A 13,024-nucleotide genomic window follows, 5' to 3' on the forward strand; every position below is an offset into this window, starting at 1 on the left:
TTTTTTTCATCTTTTTTACGGTTAGTAAGTTTTGCCAGTGAAAATGCAACGAATAAACCAAACTGAACAAGAGCAAAATTTGCACATGTAAGAAATTTCCGTTTGCTGCATGAGTTCATGTATTCACTAATAATATCAATACTTTTCGATTATACATTTCAGAATAACATACGCAGCAAGCAAGCAATTCCCATCACTCCATCCGCTATAATTTCATTGAGGTGCTGCATTTATAGCCAACTGTAATTTATTTGTCCATCCATTGAATTTCATTTGATAAACACGTAAAAGCATTGACAACGTGCACCTGCGGAAGGCGCTTCACCTAGTTGCTACTCAATGTTGAAGGTTACTTCACTTCATAGCAACTGCTAGAACTAAGCTTATACGTCGTCCGCTGGAACGAGGACCTTGGCCATTATGCTGCTGCCCGCGCTGGTAAATTATACAGACCTTTTTTTTCGCAAAACCATAGGAGCAGAAGAGCCATTTAAATCAGAAAATGACAGCGCTGATGTTATCATGAATGATATCATCGTCGTCTGGCGTGGAGAGACGAACTGAACCAGTGACGTGGCTTAAGTCGTCACCTGTTGGCGCAGCGAATCGGCAGCAAGCAACATAACAAATCAGGCAAGAAGTAAAAAGAAAAAAAGTAAGGGTGAGGAGGTGTTAGGCATACTTGTGTTCGCGTAATTTACTCGAGGTATATATTACAAGCAAGTATGGCCAAAGTTTACATTTCGCTTTATAGGTAGTCGAAACTGCCTCAGCCACCGCATCGCCACATCACCTTAAGCCGCTCCCCGTGTCGAAGAGCTCTTCGACACTTTAGCGCTCTTGCTCTTCCGGATGGTTCATCAGATATCGACGCCCTACCTGCACCTCCGTCCCGAGACGCTTTTCCTCGCGCAGTCGACTCCAGCGCAACGGATTCCTCTCGCTCACCGAGCAGAACACTGGGCTGAACATCGATTGTTTGTCATTCGATCGACACGCACACATCGCGCTGTGACGTACACCATATATACCGCGTATCGACGACGGAACGCAGCGTTGTTGGCGACCAAGTCGAGGACATCAGTTGTGGCATCGTTCATTCATCCAATACTTCTTGGGCGTTTGCAATTGTTCTAGAGAAAAAGAAGAAATGCTTCATAGACTTCTGCGCTCACTACCGACGTCTATACCAGATACACAGACAGCATATTACGATGTGCCACAAACTGAGGAAGCTCTTTACTGCCTAGAACCACGAGCAGTTATTTTCCTCCCGTGACTTATTTTCCAGGCATTGGCCACAGCATACGGTTCCAGCTGCGTTTGTTCCACCTGAAGGCCTATGCGTACCCTTCAGCCTTTGCAACGTGCCTCCCGATTTTTGGAGCATGATGCACAAAATTCTGAGTGGCCTGAAAATACACGCTTCTGTTAGCTCAGTCTCATCTTTGTCTTTGAAATGCATCTTTAACAGCGAAGCTGTTTCAGCCAGCCATAAAACGTGCGCGTTGCACGAAAAGCCAGCCGCGCCGTAGCCATGGCAACCATGGCAGAGCAGCTGCCTGCCACTGCGTTGCCTAGCAACCACCTCGCGGAGCGTCACGTGCTATGCTCGGGAGAGAGAAAGAGAAAATGAGAGCGAGAGAGAGAAACAAATTGTAGCAGTACCAACGAGGCAACGCGCAGAGGTGCTGCCGAGGCCAAGCGCGCTTCTCTGTTTCCCCGCATTAGCGCCGAACGCTCGCGGTGTCCGTGACTGCGGCAGGCGCCTCTGCCGGCGGCTCGACCGAGCTCCCACCAGCTGCGCGCTACTGCGCATGGACCGTGACGTCATCTCGGCGTCTAGTCTGCTGCGCGCCGCCCGTACACTGCGCATAGCTTTCGCTCTACTTCCCCTACGTGTGCTCGGACTGCAAGTGCTTCGCGAGGCGTTCCCCGATGCCACGGACAACGAGGAAATGCTAATACACTTCGTATAGCCATGACCAGCTAGGAACCGATCAGCTCCGCTGTGTCTTAAGCCTTGCGCCACTATAGTGCAAGCTACCCCGATTTTTGTGATGACCTGTACTATCTGGAGTAATTTCTGCGCTGTATCACTAAATCCAGCCTGGAATTCAATATCAAGAAACCTCGCTTCGGTGCCCGTAAGCTTACCATTTCAGGAAAACTCGTGTCGAAAGACGGCGTTTTCCCTAACGCCGCCAAGTTCAGCACTGCCGATAATTTCACATTGCCCACTTCCATTTAAACATCGCGTAGCTTGGTTCGGTTCAGTTCGTACACTTCCACTGCTTCATCCGCAGTCCGCATCGTTCATTACGCTTTTGGCAGAGCTCCTTAACGGAGACCTCGATCTTTTAATGTGGTCGGCAACTTGCGATCATGCATTTCTTTGGCTACACCGTCTAGTTACAACGCCACTGACACTGTACCATTTTGATCGAAGCACCCACACCGTCGTCCACACAGTTGATACATTTGTTGTCGTTCGTGGTGCTGTTCTCGCTCAACGAAAACCCATGCTTTCATTTCGGTCCTATCAGCGGTCTTATTTGTAGGAGTCAAAGTCGCCACAGATGGAAGCAAGGAAAAAGAGACATGGAAGGTAGACAATATATACAAACACAAAAACAAACGTCGCAATAGTTCTTCAGGGTACCGTGGACATTCAATGAAACTAAAACACTCCTATAGAAAGCGTTCATGTCTATGTGTCTTTATAGCACAGTCGATCTATACCATAGGTAAGTCTGATTTCTCCCGTGAGTTCTAACAAACTGTCTGCTTGGTCGGTCAGAATTTCTAGAGATAAGCCAACCATAGAAAAACTTTACAGCCCGTGTTTCCACTACCTCCCTACTTCCTATGAAGGATGAGGGCCTCGCCATACAATAACTGTTAAAACGTACTTGTTGCGACAAGTGGAGTACGTCTCGAGGGCCCCGTAAGGTTGATCTCAACTCTCTCAAATGAGGTTTCGCTAACTGGCGTTGATACACGCGCTGGTATGTTCGTCAACATGCCTTTTTGTAGGTCTCCAGCGTACGGCACACGGCTCAGTACACCTTGTGATATTCAAGTTGACTGCATACCGATAGAACTCAGCACTGACTCTGTCAGTGGTATTTATGCTTTTCTGGTGACAAGACCGGGCAGACTCGTGGCTCAGTTTGAGTAGAGCTACGATGTAGGGACTGAGCACTAGCTGCTCCACTGCCCTCCTTGACAAAAATTTGCGTCTCCTATATAAACATTTATTCATATCTAGATATTCAGAGAGGAGAGACTTATGTCCAGCATGGGAAGAGTGACAGGAAGAAGTGTTTTCATTGAAATGAAAATAAAAGAAAGAGAAGTAGTAACCCTATAATAGTGGCGGCTACTCCTTTTCGCATAGCAGAAACAACAATACAAAAAATATCTGTAGTAAGAAAATGAAAAGAAGCAGCGTCTTAGGGCCTGAAATCACAGCACACTGTACTATACACCCCCCCAACATATAGATATAAAAGGCAAAGGCAAGTCTCACCACATTTTGTTCTTATTTTTACTATGCTATAAGCAGTCATGAGCTATCAACCGGACTATCTTTGTAATATCGCACTTGAAGAACGCCTGACGAAATAATTAAAAAAGGTATCCTTATTATGCAGGTTCGGACCAAGAACTCCACAACTGCCGTACTTGAGCTACACCACTACTTTCAAATGCATCGCATTTATGGTGAAAAAAGGTTGTGATATAACTCCACTTTGCTGCTCCGTAAAGGGATTCTAACGGGTCATAATAATTGTAGCATCAGAACATATAGGATCGTTTCTTAGGGGATAAAAATTCATGTGCGAACGTACCCAAAATCAAAGCAGCATGAAAAACTGCGCATCGTCGTGTCCCCCCCCCCCCCCCCCTCCTTTCTCCACCGAAAAAAGCATGACGAGGGGACATTTTACTCTCCTAGTTTTCAAACAGTTTTAACGGGTCACATTAAAGGTGGCATCCGAAAGCATGGAATCACATGCAACCGTTTCTTTCGGGATTGGAATTGTACCTGCAAAGAACGCAGAGACACACTGAGCAAGAAACGCTGCGCCTCGTCGTCTTGTCACATCTAGTCAGCGCTGGGCCTAGCTCGCATGAATGCCAAGCCAGCGTGCCAGATGTAGAAAGGCGCGCCACACAGTCACGTCAATGAGGCGCAAGACAGACAACGGTGAGGTTTATCTGAATCACTCTCTCGGAAGCCGATTCCATGCCCTTTGAGACTTACGGCAATGCGCGCTAGTGTGTCTCGATGCTCGAGACCCCTACCTTCTGCGTAGCCAAACTGCGCGCACTGAGTACGCATCCTTTCACGCCCAAATCCCCATCTCAAAGAGCTGGGCCATCGCTATCCCTGCTGTAAGTTGCGTTGTCACGGTGTACTTCTTTGGAAGAGCTCTTCTAGACTCGTGCATCTGACTCGGTGAAGAAATGCAAATTTTACCATGTCATGCTAACCCCAACCGTCACTTGGCGGAGGAATAGCACAATTGCAGCGGCTAAAGCGGCAACAGTTTCTGCGCAGCGCAATGTAGCGCTTAAGCGAGAACCAATTTGGAGCACTGCTTCTGTAACAGTCGTTTGGTCGTATGACTGGTTTTAGCAGGTCATGCGAAGGGGTGCATGGCATTGGAGCTGCTTAGCGCAGTCATTGACTAGGAGCTGCGGAGTCTGGAAGGTTCATGCTGGTTTATTGTCCGCCCTCATATTGTGTGATTTTATGTCAGATTAAGCCAATGAGTTCTTGTAACGGTCGTATGCAATTTATTTGTCGTCCTAGGTGCTGAATAAGTGCTAATCATATACAGGAAACATAGTTTTGAAAGAATTTAATTAAGTACCTATGAAAAGTTCTCATTTTTTTAAAGCTATTGTAAAGCATTGATGTCAAAATTGTCATCCAATATATAGCAGTACTTTTAGTTAGTATTGTGGGTTCATTGCAATTCGTTTTCCTGGAGCATAAGTATACAGCAATATAGTATTTCAGTGTACAATTGTTCATGCAACAAAAAAAAAAAAAAGATAACATGAACTTAAGTAAATGAATCTTAGGATATGAGAAAATCCAAACAGACGAAGTTATTGCAGAGAGCGGTTCGTACTTGAAAAGGACTAACAAATAGTTTGAACAGAAAATATTATTCGCCACTTATTACCGATTATAGCGTTTTTAAAGCTATTCTGTTAAGGCAAATGTATAGGGCATGCCAAGGAATCTTGCGTTGATTGTAGTTTTGTTTCAAACCATACTACGCAACCACCGCATCGTTGTGGTACGCACAGTTTAATAAGGCGGTTCGCATATATGCTCGCGTACTTTGTCTAAAAAGAAAAAAAGAGAAACCACCGTTCTACGTATGCGCAACTTGCAATTATAGAAGCCAGATGCTGCAGAGACGTGCTCTCATTTCGCAGCCTGTCGGAAGCTCAGAGTCTGTACGAAACAGCGTCATAACAATTTCAGGTGTGTTACCTTACGATTCGGATCAAAAAATACTGATTAATTATTAATTAATTATTAGGAAACATAATTACAGTCGTAAGAAACACAAAATAGAAACACAACATGCATGGCACATGTAAGCACTCATAAATTCCGACTCATAAAGTGATAGAGTAAAGTACTCATGAACTTGATGCTACTATTAACCTTTCTTTTTTTCAAGATAAATACTTACAGTACACACAACAAAGTTACACACAACAGTGGCATTTACCGTATTTCCACGTAAATGACACAACCACCAATATAACGCTGTGAGGGGACTCTCAATCTCTAAAAAACTAAAATATGTGTGAATGTGCGTGCGTGTGTGTTACGTTATAACGCGAAGTGCAAATGACAAGAAACAGGAAACGACGCATAAAAGCGAATGCAAGCTCGGCGCTTTCGTTTATTTATTTATTCTTTCGTTTATTTTATTATATTGTTAGTCCCACTTGGGACTGTTACAAGAGTGGGTTTATAGGAAAAGGAAAATGCAAAATTACAATCAATAATACAATAAAATAGCAATCAGTTGTAAAAAGACAAGAAATCAAAGGATTCATTAAGCGGACACATCGAGTGCGGAACATGAGAGACCGAAGAGAGCCACCAACTTTGACCATCAAAGCAAGCGTACATAGACATCGCAAAGCATTCGTTCATACATTCATACAAAGAGTACACATCGAGCAAGTAATGACATAAATCAATAACAGACTGAAGATGGTCATCAAGTCTAGCTTGTTGTCACCCGCCGTGGTTGCTTAGTGGCTATGGTGTTGGGCTGCTGAGCACGAGGTCGCGGGATCGAATCCCGGCGACGGCGGCCGCATTTCGATGGGGGCGAAATGCGAAAACACCCGTGTACTTAGATTTAGGTGCACGTTAAAGGTCCCCAGGTGGTCAAAATTTCCGGAGTGCCCCACTACGGCGTGCCTCATAATCAGAACTGGTTTTGGCACGTAAAACCCCATAATTTAATTAATTTAAGTCTAGCTTGTTGACAGGACTGATGCAGCCGTGAGCTCAATGAACTTTTTTTTAGGGTATCTCGCGAAGTGGTCAATTTAGCTAGGGCGTTCCATTCCTGTATGGCTCGGGGGAAGAAAGAGAAGTAATATATGTTGTTAACACAAGAGTATTCATTAAGCGTAAATTCATGCTTGTGACGCGTTTCCCTTGAATGGTTAAAACTAATGTAAGTGGCAGGATCCATGTTGAATGCATTAGGCATTAATTGAGGTAAGAACTTGACTCTGTGAAGTTTTACGCGACTAGATAATGTGTCTTGGCCTGCGCGGGAAAGCAGCTCCATGGTTGAGTCAGTGCGCCGGTATCTGTTGCAGATAAAGCGAACCGCTTTTGGTTGCACCGATTCGAGCATGTGTATATCTTTTATGCATCGTTAAAGTTTCTCTTTGCTAGAACGCATCTATCTCAGCTAGCTGTATTTCGTCCAATTTTCCACGATTTCCGGGGTGCTTTATGTGTCCTTCCTTGCGACTATGGACGCGGAGCATCCCGCAGTCCTGTGTGGCCAGAAGTCTACCACGGCGAGCTCTTCATTGACAAGGGGCAACCGGTCCACCAGCAGTCAAGACTCCACTGAGGCTCCTGCTCTCGTGGCCATGGATCCGGATCCTGCAATCCCGCCGGGCCAGAGGTCTACTTTGACAAGCTCCTCAAGGAAGCGAGGTACTTGGTCTAGCACCAGCGAAGACACTGAGATTTACTCAGTCCCAGGCGACGACTCATCGGACGACAGCTTTGTATCGGTGAGGAACCGAAAGGCAAAAAGGAGACTCATCAAGACGTCATCACCCGGGAGGAAATCAACCATGCATGCAAAACTGGAGCGCTGGCCGCACACCATCTTTTTCATACCTGTTGATTATTCCATCAGCCTTCGAGGATTAAACAGGCAAGCTCTCTCCGTTTTCCTTGAAGGAATGGCGTCAAACGAAATTAAGGCGGTCCGAATAAACACGCGAAAGAATGTCTTGGTCTGTCGACACGACCCGGGGAAATGCGCTGGATAAGCTCCGACAAATAACAGAATTGCGATACATCAAAGTAAGACCGGTTATACCAATGGAAGAAACCTGCACTGCCGGCGTAATCTACGACATTGACCTGGCAATTACGAACTCAGACCTACCCATTCTGATTAAACCGGCGTATAAAGGAGTAGTCATAACGCACGTATGCCGCCTCGGAAACAGCCGCTGCGTGAAGATAGTTTTCAAGGCGACTCTATCCCTTCGTTCGCATGCCAAGGTCGCTCACTTCCGACATGTCATCCGGCCGTTTGTCCCTAAGCCGCTTCAATGCCACAAGTGCTTCAGGATTGGACATGTCAAGGGCGCCTGTGCAAAATCTACAGTGTGCCCTCGGTGAGCGGAGTCGCACAATGCAGACGTCTGCCGCTCAAGAAATATTAGATGTGGCAACTGTAACGGTTCTCATGAAGTCACATCGAAAGACTGCCCACGGATCAAAAAATAATTTGCTATCCTGAAACAGATGGTTAGGGACAGCTCATCTCACAGTGAAGCTTCTGAAAATATCCGGCGTCGACGTCGTCATCGACGGAAACGTACAACGCAAGGTGCAGTTCATGCACAGATTGTGCCAACGAGATCAGCTTCTAGTATAAGCAGACCCGAGATCACAAGGAGGCCTCCAACGGAAAACCCTTCCCTTGTAAAAGACTGGCCAGCGCTCCCGAGCACCCAGCCTTTCAAGGAGCCTACACGTTTGATGCCTCCATCGAAGAAACCTTCAGATGATGTTCTGCCAACAGTAGACCGTCAAATCATTCCGATGTTATGGTCCATATAATTGATGTCATCAGAGTAACGCTGACCAGCATTGAAACTCCATCCGCTTGAAGGGGACTACAAGTGCTGGACTCGCTGAGCCCAGTCCTAGCAACCCTCGAGTGAACCATGGCTGACAACCACCAGTCATTTCGTAAGGATGTCAGAGAAGCATCGATTATTCAGTGGAACGCCGGAGGTCTAAGATCTCGCATTGCTAATTTTTGCCAGTTTGCACATGTTAACCGATTTCAAATAATCGTTATCTGCGAACCAAATTTAGCACACGGGAATCAAGCATGGATCTGCCGTTCACTACTCAAGAGCTCGACGCGGCACTTGCCCTATGTAATGGGTCGTCGTCACCTGGACCAGATGGTATTTCTTACCGTACCTTAATTGTGCCACCTCGATGAACTAGCGCGAAGTGCCCGGCTGAACAAATTCAATGAGTCCTGGGAGAATGGAAACGTTCCTCAAGAATGGAAGACCAGCCGCCTGGTACCACTCCTCAAACCTGGCAAGTCTTCATGGAATGGTAATTTGGAAGCGCATAAAAAACAAGGACACGAGAAGAAACGAAGACGAAGACAAGCGCTAACTTTCAACAACCATGAAAGTTAAAAGTTGAAAGTTAAAAGTTGAAAGTTAGCGCTTGTCTTCGTCTTCGTTTCTTCTCGTGTCCTTGTTTTTTATGCGCTTCCAAATTACCATTCCATGATGACAGACCAACAAGCCCACGTCGCTACTCTCGTCTGGCAAGTCTCCTCTAGAGATTACTTCCTACCGCCCAATCGCGCTGGCTAGTTGCATTGGGAAGGTGATGGAACGAATGATCCTCGCCACACTTGAATGGTACCTGGAACGCTATGAAGTTTATCCAGACGCAATGGCTGGCTTTCGACGTCACCAATGTTCCATTGAGAACGTCATCGATTTGGTTGCTTACGTTCAACATCAAAAGACGTGTAAGCGATTATCTGTCGCCATGTTCCTCGACATCAAAGGAGCATATGACAATGTGCTTCATGAGGCTATATTAGAGGCTCTGGAAATGGTTGGCCTCGGCGGTCGGCTTTATCGTTGGACACGCAGTTATTTACATATGTGGTCTCTATTTGTGAATACCGAAGACGGCCCAACTTCTCAACACTATACGCACCGTGGAGTACCACAGGGTGGTGCGTTGAGCCCAACACTCTTCAACCTTGTGCTCATTGCTCTCGTAGAATGCCTACCAAATACAAAGTTGTCAATATATTCGGATGACGTATGCATCTGGGAATCTATCTGGTGTGATGCGTCCTCAAGTACGTGCAAGGCTCCAAAAATCTGCGACGTTGATAACGACATATCTTAGTGAACAAGGCCTGAAGATTTCCCCAGAAAATGCGCATTGGTCGCATTTAGCCGGCAACGAATGACACCATCCACCATATCCATCGATGGACAAAATATCTCTTACGTCAGAACGCACAGGTTCTTAGGGGTAATCATCAATCGCGACTTCTGTTGGAGTCCCCATGTCACCTACCTAAAGAGGCGCCTGACAGCCATCTCTCATCTCTTCAAATTTCTTGGAGGAAAATCCTGGGGTACTTCAGTACACGCGATGATGCAACTCTACAGGACGCTGTTTCTCGGGTATCTGAGGTACAGCTTGGCAGTGCTGACCAATGCCTGTAGAACTAACATCCGTACAATCGAAAGTGCTCAGGCACAGGAACTTAGGGTCTGTCTAGGGTTGCCACGATGTACATCAACATCGGAAACCATTGCAATTGCACATGACTACCCAGCCAAGATTCACATTATTATGGAAGCGCTCAGAGCACACGTCAGGCACCTTGCTCGCGCCCCTTCCCACTATCTAGCCTCAGCGACAGAAGACCGACCATGCGCCTCTTTTGTCAGACGAGACTGCCTTATCGTATATACCTTCCATCAGGCTACACAGCTGCAACGATAGTTTTGTTTCCTTCTTGGTGCTTGGCTCAGCGACAAGTTCGACTGACAGTGGCAGGAATTCGAACAAAGGCTGAACTCTCATCACCACTCAAGCAACTTTCGCTGATGTTGCTGTACGAAAAATACAGTGATCATACCCATCTATACACTGATGGTTCAACCACCATGGACGGTTCTGCAGGATCAGTGTTTTCTCCTGCGAAAGTCTCCAGCTTGAAGTATAAGACATCACACCAGACGACATCGACAGCCGCGGAGCTTGCTGCTCTTCGTAGCGCACTTCGCATAATTTGTAAGGAACCACCTAACAAATGGAGTGTGTTCAGTGACTCCAAGGCAGCTCTACATTGCTTGCTTTCCGCCTTACGCCGTGGACCCCACGAACAAGTAGTCCTCGAAATCCGAGAGCTCCTTCATCGCCTCGTCGAGCAAGGACACGACGTCACCTTTCAGTGGCTCCTTAGCCACTGTGGCGTAATGGGCAATAAATATGCTGATGAAGGTGCTCGATCTGCTCATGAAGACGGCGCGCAGGAACCAATCCCGCTGTCAAGAACAGTTGCAGCAGCGAAACTTCGAGTGCTTGTAAACGATGCCACACAATCGTTGTGGAATACACCTAGTTTGCAGCACACACGTCTGCATCGACTGGACCCCTGTCTTCGACTTCGACCTCCACCTGGACTATCCCGACCCCAAACAACGGTACTTTGCCGATTGTGGCTTGGTGTCACATTTACAAAGTCGTTTGCTTTCCGCATCGAATGGAAGGATAGTGCTGCGTGTGACCACTGCGGCGACGAGGAAACCATCGAGCACACACTTTGTCATTGTCCCCAATACAGCGCACATAGGCAGTCACTCACGACCGCGCTGGCGCGTCCTGATGACCGGCCGCTTTCGGAGCAGACAGTCCTGGAATTCCGGCCTATACAGTTGTCACACAACAAGTCAGTCAAGGCACTCTTGAAGTTTTTGTAATCGAGTGGACTTTGTGACAGACTATAGTTCTCACAGACGTTTCCAATCTCCTCGATTTTTTTTTTATTCCTTGTATTTTTTTTTCGTGACTGCTTTTTTTCTTCGCTATTCTTTCCGCCTTTCATTTCCCCTTCCCCCAGTGCAGGGCAGCAAACCAGAATGTTTTCGGGTTAACCTCCCTGCCTTTCCCACCACGTTTCTCTCTCTCTCTATTATGAACCACCGCCGCAAAATACAATGAAAAGAGGAGTGCATGCACAATTTACTCGTTGTCACTGCTGTCGTATTTTTTACTGTCGGTGAGAACGGCGTCGTCCACAGTGACACCAAGGTTATTGGAAATGCATCACTTAGAAGTGCCCGCGACACTGCCTAACACGGATTGTGTGGGTACGAACAGGCCTCCGTACGCGGTAGTGGTAGCAGTGCATGGTGCCTCGTGGTTTATAGAGTAGTGTAGTTTGAAGCGCCAGAAAATAAAATAAAGAAGGGTTTAATTCTTGTCACGAACCAGAATATACCATGTGGCGCGTTCTGAGGCCGGAAACTAAGAAAAAAAAAGCACTCACCTTAAATTTGTGCGAATATGCCACATCACTAGCATCTGCTCGCCTTCCGAGGGCCAGGCAAATCGCACTTCTTTTTCCAGGAACAAAAAAAAAGAAAACTCCTACCCCACACCGCTCCGCGAGATCTTAAAGGCCACGTGACAGTTTGTGCCCCGCCGTGGTGGCGTAGTGGCTTTGGCGTTGCGCTACTAATCCCGGGGGCACGGGATCAAATCCCCGCCGCGGCGGCGGCATTTCGATGGGGGCGAAATGCAAAAACGCCCGTCTACCATGCTTTGGGTGCACGTTGGATCCCCAGGTGGTAAAAATTATCCGGAAGTACACCACTACGGCGTGCCTCAACATTTTCGTGGTTTCGGCACGTAAAACCCAAGATTGTAAATTTTATTTTAATTTGCGTGCGTAAATGACCCCTGCTTTTTCCTTCTCAGATTTTTTGACGCGTACCCCTTCTTTCCACGATGTGTTCACCCATTTCTGCAACGTCTCACAACTCTTCCAAAAAAAAAATATGATCTGGGTACACAGCTTAATACCACGATGCTTACCCGCCGTGGTTGCTTAGTGGCTTTGGTGTTGCGCTGCTGAGCACGAGGTCACGGGATCAAATCCCGGTCACGGCGGCCGCATTTCGGTGGGGGCAAAATGCAAAGACACCCGTGTACTTAGATTTAGGTGCACGTTAGAGAACGCCAGGTGATCAAAATTAATCCGGAGTCCCCCGCTAAGGCGGGCCTCATAATGAGATCGTGATTTTGGCACGTAAAATGCCATAATTTATATTTATACCATAATGCGTATTCACTTCACGCGCGAAGGCATCACCAATTCCATGTGGACACGACTTCGACAGAGCTGACCGTAACTACTTATGGAGGATCCGAGCTGCCCATTTGTTGCCCATGACGCCCATGGGCAGCAAATCGTTCAATCGTATCAACAAGTCAATAGAAACGCGAAACAGCGCTGAAATGCTGACCGCTCCCAACAGCAGTAATCAAACATGTGGGAGTGGCGACAGATCTCGAGATTAACGATCGAAACGCGGCACCCCGTCTCATTTTTCATTGTGAGGGCGTCAAGCCATCACGGGCTTATAAGCATGGCAACAGTTTGGTCTTATACCAGTGAAGATGGACGCTGTGAATTGGGTG

The sequence above is a fragment of the Dermacentor silvarum genome, chromosome 1, assembly GCF_013339745.2.
Source record: "Dermacentor silvarum isolate Dsil-2018 chromosome 1, BIME_Dsil_1.4, whole genome shotgun sequence".
In the NCBI taxonomy this organism is placed as follows: domain Eukaryota; kingdom Metazoa; phylum Arthropoda; class Arachnida; order Ixodida; family Ixodidae; genus Dermacentor; species Dermacentor silvarum.